This window comes from Carassius auratus, chromosome 16 (assembly GCF_003368295.1).
Source record: "Carassius auratus strain Wakin chromosome 16, ASM336829v1, whole genome shotgun sequence".
NCBI classification, from domain to species: Eukaryota; Metazoa; Chordata; class Actinopteri; order Cypriniformes; family Cyprinidae; genus Carassius; species Carassius auratus.
The window spans coordinates 23596248-23608270 of record NC_039258.1 but is presented as its reverse complement, the minus strand read 5'-3'; positions in this window follow the sequence as shown (position 1 = coordinate 23608270).

The following is a 12023-nucleotide window of genomic DNA, read 5'->3' as shown; positions in this document are numbered from 1 at the left end:
AGACAGTCTCTATCTCCTTCCTCATCTGCCAGATCCAGCACCCAATCCCTGGGATCAGAAGCCCACTCAGCAGTTTCTTCCCCAGGGGAGAGAGATCGTCACTTTGCGATTACGAGGAGGTGGATGTGGAGAGTGTTGAAGAGGATTCTCTAACTCAATCGCCCCAGGACGAGGAGCTTTTGAAGGTGGTTACTCGCGCGGTGGCCAAGCTTAACATCTACTGGCCTGCCGAAAAACAATTTGAACAGCAGAAAAGCAAGCTTGGTGAATGCTTTCTGCAGGCAAGACAACCACCTCCAATCCTTTTTTTCCTGATCTGCATGATGAGATTGTCAGATCATGGAATCGGCCATTCTCAGCCCACCTCTTCATCCCCGCTTCAGACTATTATAGCAGTGTGGTGGGGATGGGAGAGTGCTGTTAAAGAGCAATGCCATAGGTGGAACAAACCCTTGTGAGCTATCTCTCCCCTGGCAGTGCATTGTCCCTGAAGGATCCGGTGCTGCCCTCCAAGCCACTCAGAAAAACTTCGGCTTTGGTGGGAAAAAGGATATGCGGCTGCATGTCAAGCTGGTGTGTGTCTGCACACAATGCCGCACTGGAATCATCCCGGGCTGACGCTCACAAGTCCGGGGTTAGTATACAGCATGCTGTTAACAGTCCAACCACGTCTACTCCATGTGTTTCTCTGCACAGGCCCGGTGCACCCAGAACGCGATCTTCCCAGATGTCTTTCACTGCGACGCCGGGACACCACGGACCCTGGGTGCATCCACAGCGGAGGACGCGAGCCGGGCCCCGGGCGACGACTTCTCCCCCTCCTGCCTTCGAGATCTTCATCCGGAACCACTTCGCTACCCTCCACGAGACAGGACGCGACGCTGTGATCATCGGAGATTCCATCGTCCGACATTTCCCTGAAGGTAAAGTGCACACTCATTGTTTGCCTGGTGCTCGTGTTCTCGATGTTTCTGCACAGATACCCGCGATCCTGAAGGCCGAAGAGAGCCCCAGAGTGGTCATGCTTCACGCCGGGGTTAACGACACCACGCTGCGGTAGACGGAGACGCTGAAGAGGGACTTCAGGTGTCAGGACCACTGCCCACGTATGGACGAGGACACGAAAGGTTCAGTAGACTTTTTGCTTTAAATGAATGGTTGTTGTCATGGTGTAAAGAACAGAAACTGCTATTTGTTAATAACTGTAATTTTTTCTGGGAGCGTCCTAGGCTGTTTCGCGCTGAAGGATTGCACCACAGCAAAATCGGAGCGGAGCTGCTCTCTGACAACATCTCCAGGACACTTCGCTCCATGTGTCTAGTAAGTCAATTCTCAAATCCTCAGAGACTGCCAACTTGACCCAGCTAACTGCCCAGTTGGTACAATTCTGTAGCCTCTCTGCACATTTGACCCACTCCACCAAAAAAAAAAAAAAAAATGTGGAGGCCAAAAAGCTTACCATGTCCCCTCGTTGGCCAGTCAATGGGCACACACCCCATAGTAACATGTTTCTCTGCAGTGCGCTGAGGTTGAGGCTTGCAGTAGAGACCTGTGTCCCCCCCTGGGACATGGTTGCGGTGTTAAGTTGTGGCCTAAAAAAAAAAAGTGAGTGAAGTGACATTCAGTATGGTGACCCATACTCAGAATTTGTGCTCTGCATTTAACACATCCGAAATGCACACACACAGAGCAGTGAACACACACACACACACTGTGAGCACACACCCGGAGCAGTGGGCAGCCATTTATGCTGGGGCGCCCGGGGAGCATCGATGCCTTGCTCAAGGGCACCTAAGTCGTGGTATTGAAGGTGGGGAGAGAGCTGTTCATGCACTCCCCCCACCCACAATTCCGTCCGGCCCGAGACTAGAACTCACAACCCTTCGATTGGGAGTCCTACCCTCTAACCATTAGGCCACGACTAATGGTTAGAGAGTCTGACTCTCAATCGAAGGGTTGTGAGTTCGAGTCTCGGGCCGGCAGGAATTGTAGATGAGGGGAATGTATGTACAGTGCTCTCTCCACTCTCAATACCACAACTGAGGTGCCCTTGAACAAGGCACCGAACCCCCAACTGCTCCCCGGGCGCCGCAGCATAAATGGCTGCCCACTGCTCCGGGTGTGTGTGTTCACTGCTCTGTGTGTGTGCACTTTGGATGGGTTAAAAGCAGAGCATGAATTCTGAATATTGGTCACCATACTTGGCTTTATGTCACGTCACTTTCGTTGTTAGAGGCCAATTCACAAGATATCAGACTGTTATCTGACTATAAAGACTGCTTTTTTGCCGGCTATTACTTCTCTAAAGAGTGTTGGAGACCTTCAGGCTCTGCACATTTTGTACATTTCTCTTAGCCCTTCAGACGTTTGTTCTTTTTCAAACGTAAGTGCCCTGCGAAGTGGACATCACAGGATATTCCGCCATGATTCCAGTTCGAAGCAAATGTTTATGTCCCAATCAAAGTACATTAAAGTGTGCGAGACATTAATTTTAATTGTATTTATTTACAGAGGTATACGATGTCACAGTTGTCTGTGTGTAAAGATGCTGTGCAGCACAAATCAGTGAATGAATGTTCAGAAGTGAGGTAAAGTTCAAAAGAATTCCCCTCCTCAGGGAGTAGGGAGCAATGAACAATGGGAACACAGTTCATGTACGGAGTTCACTTCTAACTAGCTGATTATCTGAATCTGGTGTGTTAACAAAGAGAGAAGTGCAAAATATGCAGAGCAGTGGGGCGAGAGGAGTGGAATTGAGAACCACTGCCATGACGTTTTTTACGCAACTTGAATTCCTGAAGAGGAACGTCTCAGGTTATGCATGCCACCATGGATCCTCGAGGGAATGAGATTCTGCGTCTCGAAACCATACTCCCATTTATATATTTTGTCAACAAAAAGAAGCACTGAGGTTTCCTGCGGGTTTCCACTGAAATAAAAGCTGAGAAAAAGCAAGAACTCCATTAACATTCATAAATATTAGTATTTTTATTACTATTATATTATATTACTGTATATTTATATTAGTAATTTATTTATTTATTTTTCTTTGAAAAGTAAGATTAAACAGTAAAAAACTCATTTTGGCTATATCATTTACGAAATGTGAAATAAATAAATTAATAAAATGGCAAAACACATAGGGAAAAAAAACGTGAAATAATTTTTGGTTTTCAGGCTTTGGCCTTCAATCAAGTGTTTCATTTTGTTCGGTGTCAACTTCGGCCAATAACTTTTTTTTTTTTTTTTTTTTTTTGTTGCTTGCTTATTTGTTCATCAATGCTTCCTAAATAAATTATTTTAAATTATATAAATTAGCTAGTATATGACAATGTTGCTAATAATATAAATTAATTTTCTGAATATACCATGTAAAGTGAGTCAATTTAGTAATAGACAATATTAGAATGCCTGTTTTCAAGTTAAAGGGTTAGTTCACCCAAAAATTTAAATTATGTCATTAATGACTCACCCTCATGTCATTCCAAACCCGCAAGACCTCCGTTTATCTTCAGACACAGTTTAAGATATTTTAGATTTAGTCTGAGAGCTCTCAGTCCCTCCATTGAAGCTGTGTGTACGGTCTACTGTCCATGTCCAGAAAGGTAAGAAAAACATCATCAAAGTAGTCCATGTGACATCAGAGGGTCAGTTAGAATATTCTGAAGCATGGAAAATAAATTTTGGTCCAAAAATCTCAAAAACTATGACTTTATTCAGCATTGTCTTCTCTTCCGTGTCTGTTGTGAGCATGACTGCTGTGACTGTTGACGTATGCTGCTGCTGACGTGTTATCTTTGTTATTGGGAGCACCAGAAAACATGTCAGCAGCGTTGTACATCAGCATCATCACTGCAGTGTTCTGAACCACATGAGGGTGAGTCAATAATTACATAATTTTCATTTTTGGTTGAACTAACCCTTTGACTTACAACTGAGTTAAGTACAAATGACTGATTTTTCTGAGTTGTGAGTTTCATATTTCTTCTATTCCTACATGGTATGTATGTTCTCTGAACATCCAGAAGCTGCCTCATCCATGAAGGAGTCTGGGAGTGTTGTCTCTGACATAAGTGCTCACGGTTCCCACAGGAGAACCACTTCAATCTGAAACACACTGTGAAATTTGCTAATTGGCAGTTGTTTTCTTAGCCTGCCATGATTAGTTAGTGTGAACCAGTAAACATGTGGCTTTGGTAACTCCTGTGTTTCTGTGCCCTCTGCAGTCCTTCAGACAGCACACAAAGTTGCCTCATGAAATCAGACCCAGTGACTGAATTATCCTCGGTCACGAGGTTAAGCTTTTGATTTAAGCAAACAGATTCTTTAAAGGCAGATGCAAAAAAAGGGCAGATAGGACTAAATGAATCTGTGTTTGTGTTCACCCTTACCTTATTTTTGTCGAGCGTGAGGCTTTGACATTCTGTCTGTTCTCAAGCACTCTTCAAATTGTAAGAGAGAGAGAGATCCAGATTCCTGGATTCACACGTGTGCTCTGATCCAGATCCTCTCCATCTGAAGGCTGTTACAGCATTCAAATTAATCATGTTGCATCTTAAGATACTTTGCTTTAGTTCAGTTTTAAGGCATCATTACATGACAGTAAAAGGCTCAATGGAATGAGTTGTTCTGATTGATCTTTTTGTTTATTTTTTTGACTGCCATTGACCAATATTTAAAGGCAGTAGCCCTAGTTTGGTTCCAAAATATATTTTATTCTATGGCAATCCTGGTAAAATAAGTTAAATAAAATAAAATAAATAAATAAAAATATTAGCATTTTAAAGTTCCAGATTTTGTCTGAAAACCAGTCAGTATCTGATGCGAGCACCATTTGGATCACTCAGTGCAATACATCTACTTCACATAGAGTTGATCAGGTTGTTGATTGTGGCCTGTGGGATGTTGGTCCACTCCTCTTCGATGAATGTGTGAAGTTGCTGGATATTGGCAGGAACTGGAGCACGCCGATCCAGAGCATCCCAAACAATGGGTGACGTGTTCGGTGAGTATGCTGGCCAATGCAAGAGCTGGGATGTTTTCAGCTTCCAGGAATCATGTACAGACCCTTGCAACATGGGGCCGTGCATTATCATGCTGCAACATGAGGTAATGGTTGTGGATGAATGGCACAACAGTGGGCCTCAGGATCTCGTCATGGTATCTCTGTGAATTTAAAATGCCGTTAGTAAAATGCACCTGTTTTAATTGTCCATAACATACACCTGTCCATACCATAACCCCACTGCCACCATGGGCCACTCGATCTACAACACTGACATCAGCAAACCGTTCACCTCACAGGTGTGGCATATATATACAAACCCGATTTCAAAAAAGTTGAGACACTGTACAAATTGTGAATAAAAAACACAATGATGTGGAAGTTTCAATTTTCAATATTCTGTTCATTATACAACATAGATGACATATCAAATGTTTAAAATGAGAGAATGTATCATTTTAAGGGAAAAAAAAGTTGATTTTAAATTTCATGACATCAAAACAGTTTGGACAAGGCCATGTTTAGCACTGTGTGGTATCCCCTCTTCTTTTTATAACAGTCTGCAAATGTCTGGGGACTGAGGAGACAAGTGACTCAAGTTTAGGAATAGGAATGTTGTCCCATTCTTGTCTAATACAGGCTTCTAGTTGATCAACTGTTCTTTGTCACATCTTCCTTTATGATGTGCCAAATGTTTTCTATGGGTGAAAGATCTGGACTGCATGCTGACCATTTCTGTACACGGATCCTTATTCTATGCAGCCAAGAATTTTGATTCGTCTGACCACAGAACAGTTTTCCACTTTGCCACAGTCCATTTTAAATGAACCCTGGCCCAGAGAAAACGCCTGTGCTTCTGTATCATGTTTGGATATGGCTACGTTTTTGACCTATAGAGTTTTATATATACAAAATAAATTGAATTATGACCGGCTGGCTGATCATTCCTTGCATAAACCTTGTTTATAATACACTCTGAAAAATAAAGGTGCTTAAAAGGATCTTCAAGCGATGCCATGGAAGAAGAAAAAAAAAAGGTTCCACAAATAACAATTCAGTCAAAGGTTCTTTAAAGAAACATCAATATCTCATCTTTTTATAATCTGAAGAACCTTCGTTCACCACATAGTATCTTCTGTGAAACAGAAAGATTATTCAGATATTAACGATTCCTCATGGAACTTTTTAGAAAAAAAAAAGGTTCTTATATAGCCTCATGAAGCACCTTTATTTTTAAGAGCGCAGGCCACAAAAAAAGAAAAAAAAAATTGGGGAAATGTTTTTTAGTCCTTGAGTGTCTTTGATTTAACAAAGTGATTTGAGCAAAAGCTGTATTTTGTCTTGGTAAGAATGTTTTCTTGCACTGCAGTATTGCTGGCTATTGCTTCAAGACGATCAGAAATAAGCCACACTTGTGAAAATGGCCGTGACGGATTCCCATACAGACCCATCCGACAGGAGGACTGACATTCGGCCCTGTTGGGCTCTGTCAGAGCACAGAGGGCTCACGTTTCGCCTTGTGGAAGCTCATAGAGGACGATTCCAGATGAGTCCCCCACCCTTCTTCTGTCAGAGCCGGTGATAAATGAGGAGCGGGACCAGCCTCTCTGTTTATTTAGACCTCTTGTTTCTGACAGAGTCCTGCTCAAATCCAGCGCTGAAGTGTCTGCTATTAAAACATAACCCGACCTGACAACAAGCAGTCCTCTGGGCATCACCCCCCTCACAACCGGACTGGAAGGGAACCACGGCAGCCGACTGTAGCAGACTTTCCAGTACATTAGGAGTCCATGAAAGATCTGACCAGGGCTTCGGCCGCATTCAAACATATGGGAAAGCACTAGACTCCACCCTCGCAAGATCCTGCTGTATTTTTCTCAGGAATTCTGTTCCTAAGAGAGACGAATGTGAGCCGGAGGGCCCGGGACGTCGCAGCTGCCTGGGCCTTTGGGCATGCATGTCCTTATAAATAATTGTTTCCTGTATGTCAAATCCACTTTTCGCTCGACTGCCGAACACGGGAGAGTCCCACCGATGGTTTTTGCTTGTAAAACATCTCAATGTCCCAGTCCTGCGAGGGAGGCAGGAGGTTTGAGCGTCACCAGTTGTTGCGCTCGAGTCAAGCCGGTCCACTTACAATCACCCTCAACATTTCTCATATTATCACAGGTTATTCGCTTTAGTTTAGAAAATGGTAGTAAAATATGACAAGCCTTCAGAGTTAAACTGTGTGAAAAGAAATTAACTTGATAATGTCAAACAGATAAAACTTTAGCTCAAATTTAGCTCAACCAATTACCAAGCAATGCTTCATTTTGTTTAGTCTCTGCTGTAAAAAGATCACATTAGCAATTAAAGAAAATATTACACTTTATTTTAATAGTCCACTTTAGACAGTATCCTAACTACTAGTAACTTTGCAACTATATGTCAACTAATTCTCATTAATTCACAATTACTGTACAGGTCTGCTGAGTATTTAGTATTTATTTAGTAAGTGGACTGTCAAACTAAAGTGTTAGCAAGAAAAATAGCAATTAAGCAAAACATGGTCAGGTTAAAGTGTCTGGATAATTTTTTTTATCAAAATCTTTATCAATTTTACTGGAATTTCACTATATGAAAATGTATTTTTTGGTATGTAATATCTCACAGTTTACTTTTTATTTTGCTATCCCCACTTACATGAATAAACTATAGTGTCCTGCACCCAAAAGTAAAAAGATGTCAAGGCGTCTGGCTTGGAGCATTGTGCCCTTGAGACTACAAATCTAGGACTCGGGGTGCAATGGTGAGAAGATCCCTAATCGTCAAGGGGCCTGTGAAACGTGAGCCAGCTCTTACTTAGCATTATGTTTTTACAAATGTTCAGAGCAGACAAACAATGACGCAGGCCATCAAACCTTAATACCTCATAAGAAGAAAGGAAGTTGGAAAGTACCGCGGGGGAGCGTCTTTTTTTTAGCTCGAAGGACATGTGGTGACAACTGCTTCTCTCACGCTAAACAAACAAGCTTCGTGGGACCATTAATATGCACATTCACAGACACCGTAATTGAAAGTCGACTTCACGTGTGAGAGGAGGGGAGATAATTGTGTGTTTTGTCAAATGTGTTGGGATGGAATTGGAAGCAGACTGTGTGTTTTTGTTTGTGGACCTCAAGCGTGTTGTTCGACTGTGGTGTCCTGGATTCAGATCCGCCGGTCTCAAGTGGGCACATCTGAAAACCGAGGGGGTTTGGCAGGGAGATGGCGGCCTGTGTTTATATGAGGCCCCAAATTTAATGAGCATGAATAATGAATAATGCACTCGACATGCTGATCTCTGAATGAGATGCCAATTTATTAGGCCAAGCCTTCCTTCTCTGCTCTCTCATTCTCTCTCTCTCTCTCTCTCTATATGGGCTCTTTGTTATGATTTACCCGGAAAAGTGCTCTGTGAACTAGCTCTGTTTTTGCAGATTGTATTGGATATACTCAGCATAGCCTATGCAGCTGTAGGCTTGGAATTACTGCATTGCATATGATGTTAAAGTGTGCAGAATATGTGAGAGTCCACAGGAAAGTGTCACTACTGCTTGCTTGCATTTGCTACAAAGTGATTAGTGCATATCCACAGTACTTATTTAGAGAGATGAGAGAACTCATTTCCATGAAAAAAGTCCCAGTGCGGTCAGCACTGCTATACAGGAACACTGCATTACTTTTAGGCATTTGGCAGATGCTTTTATCTGAAGCAACTTTCAAGCTATGCATTTGATCAGTTCATGCATTCACTGGAAGGAAAACCAATGACCTTGGCTTTGTTAGAGCCATGTTCTACTATTTAAGTGACAGGAGTGTGTAATATGCACTTGGCTTGGCCATCTCTTTCTTGACTCAAATATTGAATCAAACATTTATATTGTTACAAAATATTTCTAATTAAATGGCTGTCCTTTTGAACCTTCTATTCATCAAAGAATCCACATATACACAGAGAACCAGACATTCATTCAGAGTCGTTGGCTGATGAAAGGCAGGCCGTGTGCGAGTGTTTGCTAGTGTTTCCTGACTGAATTATTGATGGAGCTAATCAATACGTCTCCAGTCCTTAATACACGAATCGATTCCTCCATTATCTCCATCTTTATAAACTGTTCTGAATGGTAAGATACGGAAGGCTAAATGGTGCAACTGCAAGTATGTCTTCATCTCGTTTAATTATTGATTCAACTATTTTGCGCTCATGTCTTTATTTTTGGAGCATTGTGTTCGAACGGATCACAGATCCAGTCTGATCGCGGATGCTTTTGTTTCAATTCTCTGATTTTTAGAAAGGGTTTTCTCTTTGGCTGGCTGTGGCAGATGCTTCCCGTGGCTCTGTCTGCTGACGAGCTCTACCTGTCCCTTTCCTGGTTCAGATGAGAATCGTCTCCTCAGCCTGTTATCTGTAAAGAGGGCTGATCTCTTGGCACAAATCGTGGAGTGAGCTGTCGGAGACGTGGCAGGGTTAAGGAGCGAGCGCCATGTCGAGATGAGAAATCAAGTGTGTGAGTATGTGTGTGTGTGTGTGTGTGTGTGTGTGTTGAGTTGGGGGAAAAGTGAAATATCAGATAGGGAGCATGTAAGAAATGCCCAGTCTTACCTGTAAACGGAAACAAGAAATGTATATAAACTGTGTGGACACACTGAACTTAATGTGAAATACCAACATTGTATTTTATCGGAAAAAAAAAAAATAACATTTTATAATGCAGAAATTAAATACTGATTGACTGATTAAGTGATTGTTATTTGATTTGTCATTTAAAAAAATGAATTTAGATACCCCAAGTAAATTTGACAAATAATTATAAACAAATCTAGTAACACAACTGATTAACCAGAATTTGAGAACTATTTGATTGATTGATTGTGTTTAGGTTTATATCCATAAAAAATGGTATAGAGACTAATTTTATTTAGCATTTTCACAAATGCTTACAAAGCAAATGCAATTAACAAATTGAAATGAACATAAAAGACAAAAAGAATATATATATATATATATATATATATATATATATATATATATATATATATATATATATATATATATATATATATATATATTGTCTTGTAATGCTTCAAAAATATCTGTTTATCAGAAACGTGAGAAACCATAAGTTAAGGGCATTATATCCTCGCTGAGCAGCTGTGCTTTCGAAATCTGATTCTTGTATTCATCCTTGTTTGCAGACTTTCTCCTGATATTTTAAAGTCTATAAATATAACCAGTTTGGGTGCTAATTATAATGGCTGTGCTCTGCGTTTCTCTTCTTCAAGATGAAATGCAAAGACAAACACACCTGTTGTCCCGTCGGTGCAGTAAATCTGGGCTCGAGTCTGTGTGATGGCACGTCTACAAACACCAGCGCAGGCAAACATTCCCAGCGAGACTTCCTCCTAGAACGCCTCAGAAACGGTGCGGCTATAACACAGCGCCAGCAACACTGCCGTAGAGCTTTTCAGTTGTGATCCACGTCAAACAACTGTATCCTTGCATGAAGGCAACAGAATGTGTGAGGCTCTCAGAAGAAGTATATATAACGTTATATACGCTCGTCAGGTTTGTTCTTGCAGGCCCTGTCAGCCTGCTTAAGCGGCCTCGCTCCTAACTTCCTTTAAAGAGGCGATGCAGAATTTGTTTGCCTGGGCGTTTTTCACCGGTCAGAGTCGGAGCTGTCAGGTAACTCATGAAAAAGTCATTGGGCTCGCTCCTTGTGTCTTTCACTGTCAGTCGGCATCACGTCAAGGGAGCGAGAGTGGCGCAGGTATGCAGACGCTCCCCTTCTCTGACCATATGTTTCACCTATTTCTGACAGTAAAAATGGCATTTACATGGCTGCCGTGTGCTGTTTACAGAGGTTTCAACTCCTGCATCTTGTGTCGCGTGCTCTTAGCTCCATTGATAATACATGAGCTTGTTGGTTTTTAGGGGCCGCCATATGCATGAGAGCATTAAATGAAGAGCTAAACTGACAGCTCCATCTGCCAAATATGCTCTTCATCAAGAAGTGGCCCTCCGCGTTCCTCCTCCTGCTTCTCTGTCTCTCTAGAGGACACCCTGCTGTCGTCAGTGCTAATACTAAATATTAATAATTTGTTGACCTCAAAGTGTTTGGGAAGTCGCCGAGGGCCGGCTGAACGCCAGGCGCTCTGAATGGCATATGCAGATGTCAGGTGAGCGCTGATTTCCCTCTCTCTGCTCTCTTTGTTTCTGTTTAGCTGCCTCTCAGAAAACAGACAAGTTGCAGCAGAATTCATCATGAATATTGCATCACGGGTGCACGTCAACACACACACACACATGCATCCATTCGCACGCATGCGCAGCCGTCCCGAAGGGTGGCAACAAAACAAGCCCAGCACTTCTGTCAGGCTTTTGTGTACAATGAGCATTACATGCCTCCCATCAGACTCAGAGGAATCCTACAGACTCATACACTCACCTCTGTGCAATCCGCTCATGTTGTAAATGAATTGCATAATGTTTTCTGGATGTCATTGTGATTTAAGAAGAGCATTTCAAACTTTAATGGCTGGTATATCTCTGGTCGTGTTTGGATCCTGCTGTAACACAGCACTGCTGCTTACAATCACACGCTCTGATTCCCAGTGCATTAACATCACACAAACCACAACAGGATGGCACAGAGTTTTAAGTTGAGTTTTAGTAGAAACCGGTTTCATTTTCCATTTAAATTTAGCTTTTTATTTATTTATTTATTTGTTTGTCTAAAGAATAAATACATTTAAATAGTGTATTGAATGATTAATATATTGAATCATTGAATTATTATTATTATTATTATTATTATTATTATTATTATTATTATTATTATTATTATTATGTTAATAAATTGAATATGAAAATAGTTTAAATCTTTTTTTCTTTTATTATTATTATTATTATTATTATTTTATTTATTTTTTACAAAAGTATAAAGCCTATTTTAAATAAAAAGGTTTCTATATCACATCATAATGCATTTAT